Below are 11,068 nucleotides of genomic sequence, written 5' to 3'. Positions count from 1 at the left end.
ATTAGGCAGGTGGTTTTAATGTTTTGGCTGATTTAGTATAGTTTACTATTGTGATCAAAGCTTTCCTATGCTGCCAAAAATATCATCTCAAATCTCTTCTAAATAGTTAATATCAGTTAAAAAGAATTTGGACACCTGCTTGTTTACTACGTCTTCTGAAATCAAGAGTATAATTGAGTTTCTCCTGCTTCTGTTGGAGTAACTGTCTCTACTGTCCAGAGAAGATACTTTCTACTAGATTCTGGAGGAGGAGCATTGCTGTGAGGATTTGATCGCATTCAGCAACAAGGATATTAGTAAGGTCAGGATGTTGGATGATGATGATCAGCATCCCACCTCATCATCCCCAACTTATCCCAAAAGTCCTGGATGGAGCTCCACCACCATCATTCCAGAGAACACAGCTCTTCCACTGCTCCACAGCTCCTCAATGCTGGGGGGCTTTATACCCCTCTAGCCCACGCCTGGTATTAGGCAGCATGGAGCCAATAGGTTCATGATGTTGATCTGCCCCAGAGAGTCCTATTCTATTGGCAGTCCTATTCTATTCAGTAGATGGGTGTCCACTAATTTAAATAATCTTATAATTATCTTACTACCATCTACAAAATAAGAAATATTAGATATTAGAGGAGATTTTAGATGATTTTGCTTGTTAGGATCTAGTGGTTGGTGGTCAGGAACCCTTCAGAACAGCTCAAAACACTCATTAATCGTTAAATCCCCAAAACAGGCGAGTTTTTTAGACTAAATTACATATAAACATCTAATAGAGTAAGTAAGTGAGAACATCCATAAAACAACAAAGACCCGGATCAACCCCTAATAATCATCGACTGTGATGGGATTGGCCATTTCTTCGTCAGCCGCTTTGTTCTAATGTAAACAATATTTTGCTTATGGTAACTTTAACGCCCCTGCGTCTGCGGTGCACGTCCTCCACAACAGGAAGTGAGGTGTTTGATTACTGGTTTTATGTCTGGAGCTTCTTTCCCAACATTCCTTGCCAGCATTTTCTACTGGATCCGGCTGAACCTGTAAACAGACCGAAACAGACACCCTGCAGAAGCTTTTAGAGGCCGGAAATAAAGCAGACATGTCCAGAGAGTCTCCATGAAGAAGAAGCAGAGTGTAAATGCCAGATGTTAAAACCTACAGGGTGGATGATTAATTAGCCGTGATTTAACCAGCCATAACATTAAAACCATTTGCGTAACATTGAGTGGGTCCCCCTTGTGCTGCCAACACAGCTCTGACCTCCACAAGACCTCTGGAGGTGTCCTGCTGTGGTCTCTGGAGCACCAAGATTAGCATCAGCAGCAGATCCTGTCCTGTGAGTTGAGGTGTGGGCGGAGCCTCCATGAGCATCAGTGAGCCTTGGGCGCCCATGACTCTGTCGCCGGGTCACCGGTTGTCCTTCCTTCCACTGCATACTGGGAGGAACACCCCACAAGACCTGCCTGATGTTCTGGTGGAGATGTTCTGACCCAGTCATTATCTAGAACATCACAGTTTGGTTCTTGTGTCTCAGATTCTAACGCTTGTCCATTTTTTCTGCTTCATCACCTTCATCACCTTCAAGAACTGACTCTTCACTCACTGCCTAATATGTAGATCCACCTCTTGACTGGATCCACTGTGTACCTGGCAGTGGTTTTAATGTTATGGCTGTTTTTTGTTTGTTTGTTTTTTTGTTTTTGTAACTCCTCCCTTCAGAAACGCAGTGTTTTCTCCTCTCTCTCTGTTTTACTCTGCAGTTCTGCCCCGGCTCTGACCCGTTTCATTCTTTGTCATCTGAAATCTCTCAGCAGCTTCGAGTCCCTGCTCTGATTTCAGCCTGTTTTGGGGGGTGTAATTATAGCGTTGGGTTTCAGAGGCCCATTAGAGCCACGGCCAGATTCACCTGGACAACACTGGCCTTTAAATGAGGGTTTCCACTCGTCTGTTTGGGTGGTGGCTCTCCATTATGCAGCATTACTCCCACACACACACACACACACACAAATACACGCTTTCACTCAGTTACACTCACTGATTTTACAGCAACAGAGCAGTTAGAGGAGAGGTTTCCCTTCTACAGGACCACATAAACAGAGCTATGAAAACAGTCGAACCTGAATCACTGTATTACAGAAGATCCAGGTCGGCAATACGGCACAAATGTAGCAATACCAATATACTGCTTATATATATATATATACTATTGTTAATATCACTTTCAGTAGACAAAAGTATTGGGACACCTGCTCATTCATTGCCTCTTCTGAAATCAAGGGTATTAAAGAGTTTCTCCTGCGTCTGTTGGAGTAACTGTCTCTACTGTCCAGAGAAGAAGACTTTCTACTAGATTCTGGATGAACATTGCTGTGAGGATTTGACTGCATTCAGCAACAAGAGAGCTAGTGAGGTCAGAATGTTGGATGATGGTCACTCCCAGATGGAGGGAGGTTAAAGCTAATTAACTTTAATATATATCACATCGGCTCTGAAGAATTCTTGCCCATTCCTCCGTACAGAACAGCTTCAGCTCTGGTATGTTTGTGGGTTCCCTTCAGTGAACTGCAGCTTCAGGTCCTTCCACAACATTTCAGTTGAATTAAGGTCAGCAGAACTTTGACTTGGCCACATTACCTTCATTCTTCTTTAACCACTTTCTGGTAGAACCTCTTATGTACTGAGGGTCATTGTCTTGCTGCATGACCCACATTCTCTTGAGATGCAGCTCGCAGACAGTGATCCCAACACTTAATTCATTTAAGATTTGCTGGTATCATTCAGGATTCATTGCTCCATCAATGATGGCAAGCCGTCCTGGCCCAGACCATGATACTGCCACCACTGCACTCTCAAGCTCTGACTGGCTCAGAGTAGTCCTAGGTGTCTTGGTGTCCTCCCTCACTAGTCTCCGTCCTGCACGCTTACTCAGTGTGTGAGGACGATCTGCTCTAGGCAGATTTTCCAGGAGATGTTCAGAGGCTTGGGCAGTTTTCTGTATCATTCCCTGACTGATCATCTTCAGTGAGCTTCTCTCTGAGCTGTGTGGAGGGTTCTTCTGTCTTCATGGTGTGACATTTGTGTAGCCAGGAATACTGATTAACCCGTGACTGGAGCCACAGTTCACTGCACTCAGGTGATCTCCATTTCACTAACTTCATTTTTCACGAACTATATTTCACAGGACCTACTGCCTGCTGGATCTCTGTTAACCCCTTCACACTCCAAGGCTTGTCACACACTACAGTGTATTACTCAGTAAGTACAGGGACTTCTGTACGGACCGGTGGGACAGCTCTCTGCTAACAGAAGTTTTTAATAACTTTTGGCCCACCAGCGGACCGTAGACGAATATAGAAGGGGGTCAGTTAGCTCAGTCCCTTCAAAGGGGGTGAATATTTATGCAGTCAGTTATTTTACATTATATATTTTTGTATATATATAATTGATGTTACTTTGTAGTTTACGTTACTTTTCACATTTAGTTTTTTAAATTCCTGTTGAAAAAGATAAATTATTTTGACCATGATTCCTTCAGCGACCGGCTGCTTCACCCCGAGTGAGTGAAGGGGGGGTATCACAGGTCCTTCCTTCCTTCTGCCGTCAGACTCAACAACCAGCACTGCTCCCAGCGGACCACATACACACACACTTAACTACACACACATGTTCAGGGAATAGAGATCCCTCAATGTAACAATACTATGTGCAATACACCCCCCACACACACACACACACACATGCAATTAAGAGTCATTTGCAATAACCTGTAAATAATATTGTTATTGCTTTTTTTAAATTCTTATTTATATTGTGTTTATAGTGTAAATTATTTATCCATGTTTTTTGTAACTGAGTGTCTTGCTGTCCCTTTCTGCTGACCCTGAGAATTTCTCCACTGTGGGACTAATAAAGGACTATCTTATCTTATATATATATATATATATATACAAAAAGAGTATTATGAAGTACTTTATCTTGATAACATCAGCTCATATTGGGTTACCTGAGGGAGCTGCCTGCCGCAGTCACTGTAAATAAACTCTAATGTTGTGGTGAGCAAAATACGGTTTCCTGTTCATCCACAGTTTTGAATAACTGATTGCAGATAATGTGGATGTGTCACTTCCTGGGAAATAACCTTTAGCATCTACTGCAGCAAAGTAAAGACAGTCTATTGTTTATTATATATAGATTATTAAGGATTTATATCAGAGTACTGTTATTAATAACAAATTAGTGAGTGTCATGAACGATTTAATTTATTTTCTTTATTTATTAGTAAGTGTTAATAACATGTTAGGAAGTCAAATACTGTTAACAGGAAGTGCAGCAGCAGTTTACTCTGATATATTCAACCCTGTCACGTTCCTCCCCGTCACACTCAGTGTAACAGGGCTGTTACTCTGACTGGTACTGCACAGCAACATACACATCATCAGTGAGGGGGCGGAGTCTGAGAAATTATACAGAGCAAAAAACTCCCCATATTCCAACTCCCACTACAACCCATTCAAATTAGAAACAGTAAGACTTCATCAATAACTTACTACTACTGTTAGACACTGTCTACTGCTACTACTGTTAGACACTGTCTACTGCTACTACTGTTAGACACTGTCTACTGCTACTACTGTTAGACACTGTCTACTGCTACTACTGTTAGACACTGTGTACTGCTACTACTGTTAGACACTGTCTACTGCTACTACTGTTAGACACTGTCTACTGCTTCTACTGTTAGACACTGTCTACTGCTACTACTGTTAGACACTGTCTACTGCTTCTACTGTTAGACACTGTCTACTGCTACTACTGTTAGACACTGTCTACTGCTACTACTGTTAGACAATCTCTAATACTACTACTGTTAGACACTGTGTACTGCTACTACTGTTAGACACTGTCTACTGCTACTACTGTTAGACACTGTCTACTACTACTAATGTTAGACACTGTCTACTACTACTACTGTTAGACACTGTCTACTGCTACTACTGTTAGACACTGTCTACTGCTACTACTGTTAGACACTGTCTACTGCTTCTACTGTTAGACACTGTCTACTACTACTGCTGTTAGACACTGTGTACTGCTACTACTGTTAGACAATCTCTAATACTACTACTGTTAGACACTGTCTACTGCTACTAACATTAGACACTGTCTACTGCTTCTACTGTTAGACACTGTCTACTGCTTCTACTGTTAGACACTGTCTACTGCTTCTACTGTTAGACACTGTCTACTGCTTCTACTGTTAGACACTGTCTACTGCTTCTACTGTTAGACACTGTCTACTGCTTCTACTGTTAGACACTGTCTACTGCTACTACTGTTAGACACTGTCTACTGCTTCTACTGTTAGACACTGTCTACTACTACTGCTGTTAGACACTGTGTACTGCTACTACTGTTAGACAATCTCTAATACTACTACTGTTAGACACTGTCTACTGCTACTAATGTTAGACACTGTCTACTGCTTCTACTGTTAGACACTGTCTACTAGTATCACTGTTAGACACTTTCTAATACTACTACTGTTAGACACTGTCTACTGCTTCTACTGTTAGACACTGTCTACTGCTACTACTGTTAGACACTGTCTACTGCTTCTACTGTTAGACACTGTCTACTGCTACTACTGTTAGACACTGTCTACTGCTACTACTGTTAGACACTGTCTACTGCTACTAATGTTAGACACTGTCTACTGCTACTACTGTTAGACACTGTCTACTGCTACTAACGTTAGACACTGTCTACTGCTACTAACGTTAGACACTGTCTACTGCTTCTACTGTTAGACACTGTCTACTGCTTCTACTGTTAGACACTGTCTACTGCTACTACTGTTAGACACTGTCTACTGCTACTACTGTTAGACACTGTCTACTGCTACTAATGTTAGACACTGTCTACTGCTACTACTGTTAGACACTGTCTACTACTACTGCTGTTAGACACTGTGTACTGCTACTAATGTTAGACACTGTCTACTGCTACTAACGTTAGACACTGTCTACTGCTTCTAACGTTAGACACTGTCTACTGCTTCTACTGTTAGACACTGTCTACTGCTACTACTGTTAGACACTGTCTACTGCTACTACTGTTAGACACTGTCTACTGCTACTAACGTTAGACACTGTCTACTGCTTCTACTGTTAGACACTGTCTACTGCTACTACTGTTAGACACTGTCTACTGCTTCTAACGTTAGACACTGTCTACTGCTACTACTACTGTTAGACACTGTCTACTGCTTCTAACGTTAGACACTGTCTACTGCTACTACTACTGTTAGACACTGTCTACTGCTACTACTACTGTTAGACACTGTCTACTGCTACTAACGTTAGACACTGTCTACTGCTACTACTGTTAGACACTGTCTACTGCTACTACTGTTAGACACTGTGTACTGCTTCTACTGTTAGACACTGTCTACTACTACTACTGTTAGACACTGTCTACTGCTACTACTGTTAGACACAGTCTACTACTACTACTACTGTTAGACACTGTCTACTGCTACTACTGTCAGACACTGTCTACTACTACTACTGTTAGACACTGTCTACTGCTACTACTGTTAGACACAGTCTACTACTACTACTAATGTTAGACACTGTCTACTACTACTACTGTTAGACACTGTCTACTGCTACTACTGTTAGACACAGTCTACTACTACTACTAATGTTAGACACTGTCTACTACTACTAATGTTAGACACTGTCTACTACTACTACTGTTAGACACTGTCTACTGCTACTACTGTTAGACACTGTCTACTGCTACTAATGTTAGACACTGTCTACTGCTACTACTGTTAGACACTGTCTACTGCTACTAACGTTAGACACTGTCATTCACCATGATAACAGGAACTCAGTGTGGGATTGGCCAGCTCCGCTGTGTTGGAGCAGTGGTAGTGTTAGTATGGGACTGATAGTCTGTCCTAACAGGAGTGACATGCCTCCAGGGAGTCGTCCTGGTATTAGAGAGGGTGTGTAACTTTCCTTTACATTCTTCAGTGATGAGAGCACTGCTGCTGCCCGGCCTGCAGAACAGCCTCAAGCTTAAAGGAGCAGATTAATGAGGAATCAGATCAAATCCACATGATTATTCTCTGATCCAGAATCAGTCCAACAGCCAAGACATTTTCGGCCTCCTGAAACACACCCAGAATCTTACTGTAATAAACAGCATGGATTTATACACTTACACTGGAACTACAGGAGTGCCCTAACCCTAACCCCTAGTCTGTCCTGGGATTTAAACACACAACCTTCTGGTTTCTGTGTTTTTACATCTCTGATCATCTTTGTGAGCATAGCAACCACCTGGCAACATCCTAGCAACCACTAAGCTAATTCATACAAACTATCAATCCATTATCTGGAACACCTTACCAACAACCTGGGATACCACAGCAAAACAATTTAAGGTTTATATTCAGTAATTCATATTTTATATGAATATTTATTCAGTAAGTAATGTTAATGTTTAGAAATTAATTTTGATATGAAATAATTCAGATTGTTATTCTGCATTTAAAATGCTATTGAATTATATTCAGTAATGTATGTCAATATTTACTTATTTTTTAGGAATCTAAGTAATTAATGTGTATATTCAGTAAATAATGTTAATAATAATTAGTAATTAAGCTTAATATTCTGTCATTTCTGAATTAAATAAAAAATATTACTAAACTAAGAGTGATTAGAATTTATGGGTTTATTGATCAAATAATCCTACTCATATAAAGGTGTGGGAGATGGTGGTTGGACGATATGGTCGTGTGGTTTGACCGGTTTGAGCACCCCTGTTCAAATGACATGTTTTTAAGGTTCTGAGTGTAAATAAGTGAATAAATATTCAGCAAAGAACTTTAATCTGATATTTCTCTGCATATTTTGACACATTTTCTCCAGTCTGTTAGATGAGTACATTAACAGTAGGTTTGACAAGGTTTGACCCTTGGGAATTTGACCCTTGGGAATTTAATCTGACCGGATATGAAAGGTTCTAATAATGCAAATCATAAAGACCAGTGTAGCTGCAAACACCCCACCCCTCAACTCTGTCTCTGTCTTCTGCTGCCCTCTAGTGGCAAACTCAATGAGCATCAACACAAACTGGGGGAAACTAGACACCATGGTCACTGTCAAAACATTACAACCACTGACAGGTGAAGTGAATAGCACTGGTGATATTAGGCAGCGAGTGAACAGTCAGTTCTTGAAGGTAAACACCAGGCAGGTCTTGTGGGGCGTTCCCGGTATGCAGTGGTCAGTACCTACAAAAAGTGCTCCAAGGATGGAGGTCCCACCTCACAGCTCACAGGATTGAAAGGATCTGCTGCTGAAGTCTAAAGTGGAGTCCATGCCTTGACGGGTCAGGGTTTTTTTTGTCGGGAGGAGGTTGTAGACAGGTGGTTTTAATGTTATGGCTGAACTGTAGAGATCTGTAGAGAACACCTGGTGAACACACCTGCTGAAGGTAACTTCAGTGTGAAGGTGTGAAGGCCAGTGCTCTGACAGCAGGGTGGATTTATGGGTATGATTCACTGTGTACGTTGTGAACCCCCCCCCCCCCCCCACCCCCACCCTTCCCCCCATCACAAAGCAGAAGTTCAGCAGAGGGTTTAAAGGGCCGGTATCCTTATATCATATATCATATATTCATAATTCTAAAAATAACTCTATTGATATCACTGATGAATATATTCAGACTATATTCACTGTGTGTAATTCAGCTGCAAGGCTCCCGAGAGGCACCAGGAACAGGGAGAGCATTACTCCTGCAGTCCTGCACTGGTTACCAGTCAGACAGAAAGATCAATTTAGCGCTTTATTGTATGATTGTATATGGCATGGCTCTGAGCTACACCTCTGACCTCCTTTCCTTTACCAGCCATCTTTATTTTTAATGTCTATGATGATTATGTTTAATAGTCTGTCTTTAGTCACTTTCAGGTGACCTTTTTGTTGGGACTCCAAAGACTTTACAACACAACGTCTCTTACATCTCATTGTTTCAAGTTAAAATGAAATGGAACAAAACATTTGACACTGCTTTCAATTGAAAGATTTTTCCTGGATTGGAGATACAATATTTAATATTTAAACACCTGGAGATCTGATCTTCATGTGATCTTCACTGAGAGATGGAGGTAATCTAACTAAACTCACACACCTGAAGAAATATCTTTAATCATCATTTATAAAATGAAATTAATAGAAATGTAAATAAATAGCTCTAATAGCTGGTATTTCTTCCTTTGGTTGAAATAAGCTCAATTAGATGTTGCCTATAACCATCTATCAGTCTTGACATAGACTGGGAGAAAGCTTTTTCCCACTCCTCCATGCAGAAGTCTTTCAGCTGTGTGATGTTTGAGGGGTTTCTGACATGTAAATCCCCCCATAGCAGCTCAATATGACTAAGAGCCAGGCTTTGAATCAGCCATTCCTGAATTTTCCATTTTGTTCTTTTGAGCCTTTCCTTGGTGGAATTATTGAAATAGGTTGGGTCATTGTCATGTTACATGATCCACCTCCAGCTTTAGTTTTTGTGTGCATATAGTCTCACATTGTTCTAAAGCACTGTCTGATACAATAAAGAATTCTTTGTGGATGTTTTGATGGAGAACATATACAGTTAAGGTCAATATTATTAGCCCCCTAGAAACTTTTGAATATTCCTCTAAAATACTGGCCAATCCTTGCAATATTCATAAAACGTTATATAGTAAATTATTAATCCATGATATGGCCCCATTTTTAGCCCCATGTAATTTTGTGGTTATAGATAGTGGACCTTCATTTTCAGGGGAAAAGGATATACTGCCATTTCCAAGTGTTTCAGGGTTTCTAGAACAGCTGTTCGTTGCATCATCGCAAAGCCCCGGACCTCTGCAAAGATGATTGTTGCTGAACTGGCTTCTTCTGGACTTCATGTTTCACGCAAGACCGTAGTGAGGACTCTTCATCGTGGTGGACTTTGTGGTCATCGTCCAAGAAACAACCTGTAGTGGCACATCAAAGCCCGGCTGAACTTTTCCAGAGACAATCTGAAACTGAGGGTGAGTTTTGGAAGTCTGTCCTTTGGTCTGATGAAACCAAACTTATAGATGCTGATTTTGGGCGAGGCCTTCAACCTTGAAAATACTGTCCCCATGCTGGTGGAAGCATGGGGACAGCCTGTGTGGCTGCTTTGCTGCTTCAGGGACAGGACACCTTGTTTGGGTGCATGCCAAGTGCTGCCAGTCTAGGGTTAGGTTGTCACTGGGTCACCCAACAAGACAATGACCCGAAGCATACATGAAATTAGTCCAAAACTTTTTGAAAGACAAACAAACTTACTAACTCCTCCAAACCATTTATACTGTCTCTCGACATCTCAACAGTGTAAACTGCTATGCTGAGCCAGGAGGGGGCGTCAGAGCTGAAAAACTGGGGCTTCACAGTTTCCTTTCGCCAATGACTGTAGAAAACATGGAAGCTGTGGTTCCGTTCCCTTCTGTCCTACCATATATTGAGAACAGAGGCAGAGCCAGATTCACCTACTCATTTGGTAGACCCGCCCCTTTCTCCCAGACTGAGCCTCAGTGTCTCAGACCGTCTTCACTGAGCTTCCAGTGCAGAAGCAGAGTGGATTTCCCCCTGGACTCCCAGTCTGTCCGGTAAGTGGACAACAGCTCCACCAGTAAAAGTGCAGCTCATGGAAGTTCCTCTACAGCTCAGCTTCTCCATGTACTGAACAGAGAGGACGCCATGCAGGTCCTGCTGCAGACGACCGTCCTCGTACAGACAAGACTGTCTGTCTGTCAATCACTTGCTCAAGATTCGGGTCCATGCTCGGAGACCAAGCGATTTGCATGATCTTGAACAATTTGCCAAGGAAGAATGGGCTACAATCCCTCAGGAGACGTGCCAATTTACTTAGAAACTACCAGAAGAGGTTGTTTTCAGTTTTGAATCAGATGGCTAATCATTTTGACCATTGCATCTTTTTCACTTCAGCAAACCAACAAAAATGTTCATTTGACCTCATACAG

Source organism: Salminus brasiliensis, chromosome 11 (assembly GCF_030463535.1).
Source record: "Salminus brasiliensis chromosome 11, fSalBra1.hap2, whole genome shotgun sequence".
Classification (NCBI taxonomy): Eukaryota; Metazoa; Chordata; class Actinopteri; order Characiformes; family Bryconidae; genus Salminus; species Salminus brasiliensis.
This window is presented reverse-complemented; position numbering follows the sequence as displayed.